Genomic DNA, 4,633 nt, shown 5'->3' with positions numbered 1-4,633 from the left:
TGAGCGCAGCCGCAGTGAGAGTGAGTGCGGCTCCCAGAGGCTGAATGAGAGCCGCCGCGAGCGGGGACAATGGTGAGAACCCAAACCCCCCCAATAAGACCCATTGGTTTGATTGTCAGTCTGCAGACAGGAGCTGGAGAACTGAACCCAGGCAGAGGAGAGGGAGGGAGAGAACTGGGAGTGGAGGAAAGAGATGGTGAGATGGGTTTGGATTTCAGCCCAGGGAGGACGGAGAGTGTGTGGGACGGGGAATTACAGCTTTGGGGAACAAGAGAGGGAAAATGTTCCAGAGAAACTAGAATTGTCTGTTCAGAATTTATATGCTCCACTGACAGTGATGGCTTTGTAAACTCCTTTTACAGGATATTGGAAGTGGAGGATTGGCCAACAGAAAACTCAAACCAAACATCATATCGAAATCTGACAGCCACTCAATTCATTAAGAGCTCAATATCTTCAATCTTTGAATTTGGAAGGAGAAGGGTTTGTTCTGTTTCAGCAGTGTGACTGCAAAAGCACCGAGACCCACCCCCATTGAGAGTTTTCCCAGTCCACTGACTGTGGAGAGAGTTTTTAACCAGTTACACAGCCTCAAAAAGAGTATCACATCATTCACTGCAGGGAGAAATTAAACGCTTATTTGTGTGTGGACAAAGCTTCAACCACGAGAGACATAAAGACCCCTCACCATGGAGAAACTGTGGAAATGTGCGGACTGGGAAGGGATTCGGTTACCCATCACAACGGGAAGTTCATCGTCGCAGTCACACTGGGGAGAGACCGTTCATCTGCTCCATTTGTGGGAAGGGATTCACCCATTCATACAACCTTCTGACACACCAACGAGTTCACACTGAGGAGGGGACATTCACCTGCCCTGTGTGTTGGAAGGGATTCACTCGGTCATCCCACATTGTGACTCATCAGCTTGTTCACACTGAAAAGAGACCATTTACATGTCCTGACTGTGAGAAGAGTTTTAAATGTAAAAAGGATCTGCTGACACATCAACATATTCACACTGGGAGAGACCGTTCTCCTGCTCCCTGTGTGGGAAATGATTCATTCAGTCATCCCACCTGCAGACACATCAACTGTTCCCTCTGATAACAAATGTTTTAACTGTCCTGACTGTGAGAAGTGCTTTAAAAACAGAAGGATTTACTAACACACCAATATGCTCACACTGGGGAGAGACCATTCACCTGCTCTGTGTGTGGGAAAGGATTCAGCCGTCCATCTGCCCTACTGAACCGCCAGAGAATTCACACTGGGGAGAGGCCATTTACCTGCTCTGACTGTGGGAAAGGATTCATTAATTCATCCAACCTTCTGATACACCAGCAACTTCATACAGGGGATAGACCGTTCACCTGCTCTGAATGTGGGAAGGGATTCACACGTTCATACAACCTTCTGACACATCAGCAGGTTCACAGTGAGCATAAACCGTTCACTTGCTCAGTGTGTGGGAAGGGATTCACTCGTTCATCCAACTTATTGAATCACCAGCGAGTTCACACTGGGGAGAGGCCATTCACCTGCTCTGTGTGTGAGAAGGGATTCAGTCAGTCATCCAACCTGCTGACACACCAGAGAGTTTACAGTGGGGAGAGGCCGTTCACTTGCTCCATATGTGGGAAGGAATTTTCTCATTTATCTTATCTTCTGAAACATCATCGCATTCACACTGGGGAGAGGCCATTCACCTGTAATGTCTGTGGAAAGGGATTTACTCAGTCATCCCACTTGCTGACACACCAGCGAGTCACAAGTGACTACAAATTTGGATTCTACCTTTATTGATGCTGTTAATCATGTTCAGCAGTGAATCAGTTTCACTGTGACTGTTTTCATCTGTTGATGAGGTTTAATATTCTGAATAAATGTGAAATAAATCAGCTTGGTTTGAAACGTTGCAGGTTTTTTGTCTTTTCCACCTGGGTCTTTTACGGCTGGGTCACTGTCTGTGTGGAGTCTGCACGTCCTCCCCCTGTGTGCGTGGGTTTCCTCCGGGTGCTCCGGTTTCCTCCCACAGTCCAAAGATGTGCGGGTTAGGTGGATTGGCAATGCTAAATTGCCTGTAGTGTCCTAATAAAAAGTAAGGTTAAGGGGGGCCTGTTCTGTGCTGTACTGTTCTATGTTCTATGTTTAACATCACCTGTCTGTAGCTCAGAAAGGACAATCTAGGGAGAATCACACGGCAGGACAGAACGTCAGCCTGGACACAGTCCTTCAGGGTCACACTGAGAGGGACAAACAGCACTTTGGTCTTTCTCATCTCTCTTCACTGTCAGCAAAGTCCCTGTGTGGGTTAATCCTGAGATGTGAGTGGAATATATCCCAGCTGTTCTCTTCCATGGTTCAGAGCTCCTGGGTATGGAACAGAAGCTCCTTTACAACTGTGTTTAGAGTCAGGAAGAACAATGGTGAATGATGGAAACGTGCTGTAAAATCAGAGATTGGTGTAAAACTGTGATGTTCCTGATTGAATGTAAAGTAGCTCCTTTAAGTTTCCAGACTGCAAATGTGGTTATGTGACAGTCACAATGAAATAATTGAATAGAAACCTACTGAAAATAGATTGTTGGAGTCTGCATTAAAATAACAGCTGGAGGACTTCACGGGAGCCTGGTAACTGCCGGGACAATTAAACAACAGTTTGATTCCCAGATAAAGAAGGATTGCGCAGCTAAAGAATTCCACTGATTCACTACCCTCTGATGGAAGAAATGTCTCCTCATCTCGGTCCTAAATTTGAGACCCCTTCCTCTGAGATTATGCCCTCTGGTCCTAGACTCTCCCACAAGAGGAAACAAGATGATTTTTCAGGCTGTGTAACTGGTTGAAGCTCTTTCCACTGTCAGTTCACTGGAACACTTTCACTCAGGTGTGTGTGTGGGTCTCGGGGCTTTTCCAGTCACACTGATGTTTGAAATCTCTTCCCACAGTCAGAACAGACAAGCACATTGACAGTTTGTGATATTTAGATCCTAATGAATTGAGTGACTGTCAGATTTTGATGTTATATTTGGTTCGAGTTGCTCAGCTGCCAATCCTCCCGTTCTAATGCCTGAAAAGAAGTTTACAACAATGATCACTGTAAGAATAGGATTGAAATTCACAACAGATCATTCTAGTTTCTATCAAACCTTCTTTCCTCTCTTGCTTTCCCCAAGCATGTGGTCCAGTCAAAATAAAAGACCAAAATCAGCTAGAAGCCCCAACAAAGTGTAGGGAATCTTCCTGACTGAACCAGAATATTGTTCCCAGTGTCTCTGAAACACTCTGTCTGCTGAGGTATCCACTGGTTGTGGAAGGTGTCACGCATTCCGGTGGATACCGCATGCTCCCTCTGCAGAGCCACTGGGAATAGACAAGACCACGGAACAGAAGTCGGCAGCCAGAGTGACCCCCCCCCCCCGCTCCAAGGTCCTCATCCAGCTACAATGTACTGTTTTAATAAGACCCAAGAGTAGATTCAGTTTGTCACGTTCAGCACAAGGATACTAGATGTGATAGATTGTAAGATCCACAAACTCTGTCAAGGTGGCTGCAACTTAACAGGTTATTATGGACATTAAACTGTGGGTAATATTCGATTCTGTGACCAATATTTATTTAAACATGGACCTGAATAAGGAAACGTTGCAGCCACCTGTGAAGTTTAAATGTCTCCTTGTGTCCGGATGAACCAGCATTTGAGGAATATGAAATCTCAGGACTGTTGATCTCCAAGTGCCGTATTGAACACAGGAGAATGAGTTCGAATTGGGACAGAGATACGCATGAGTGAGCATCGTAAACTGCTATTGTATCGGGGTGTTCTGGGTCTCAGAGTTTTAACCCTACAGTTAATTGTCAGGGATGAAGTATAATAAACACTAACCAAAGCAAATGTGTGTGTGAGAAGCATCTGAAGCACCAGGAACCAGCTGAACCAGCAGAGCTGAATGTCTCCCAGTGCAGCCACAGGACTGAACTTATTCCAGCTTCCAAGCCCACCTGAGAACCAACCTCCTGGCTATTCATCTACAAGAAGCATCAGAGCCTCATGAGAATTATTTGTTTCTAAAAATGCTTCACTCCAACTAAAGAATCAGCTGAACAAGAAGACAAGAGGCCTGCAGCGATGTAAAGATTGCAGTCTACATTCATTTTCATCATTCTAGCTTCAACTTGACCTTTACCTAATTCCTGTGTATGTGTCAGTGAGTATGAAAGAGACGAGAGACTGAGATGTTCAAATATCCAGGGAAAGGGTGTGATAATAAATAACCTTCCATCCGTTAAAAATCACCAGTAAGCTTGCTGCTGAAATGTATTTTAATTAAAGAAAAAACACTGAGGGTAAGAAAATATCACACAAACATCCTGATAATGAACTGGAAATGACCACGAAATGTAATCAACCTTTGAAAAACCCCCTTCAGGTAGCTATATAGAAGCTGCAGCCTCTCACACTGAATGTCTACGTAATCCAGAGGCACCTCCAGCCTGCAAACATCAGCTTCAGCCTGGGGGTGGGTGAAACATTTAAACAACCTGTTACCATTATTTCGCTCGTGGGGCACTAGGACCCGGCTGGGAACAGAAACCTTCAGGTCCCGCCCACCAGGTGTTGCGTCACCAA

This window comes from Scyliorhinus canicula, unplaced genomic scaffold (assembly GCF_902713615.1).
Source record: "Scyliorhinus canicula unplaced genomic scaffold, sScyCan1.1, whole genome shotgun sequence".
In the NCBI taxonomy this organism is placed as follows: domain Eukaryota; kingdom Metazoa; phylum Chordata; class Chondrichthyes; order Carcharhiniformes; family Scyliorhinidae; genus Scyliorhinus; species Scyliorhinus canicula.
Note: the sequence above shows the minus strand (reverse complement) of the source record.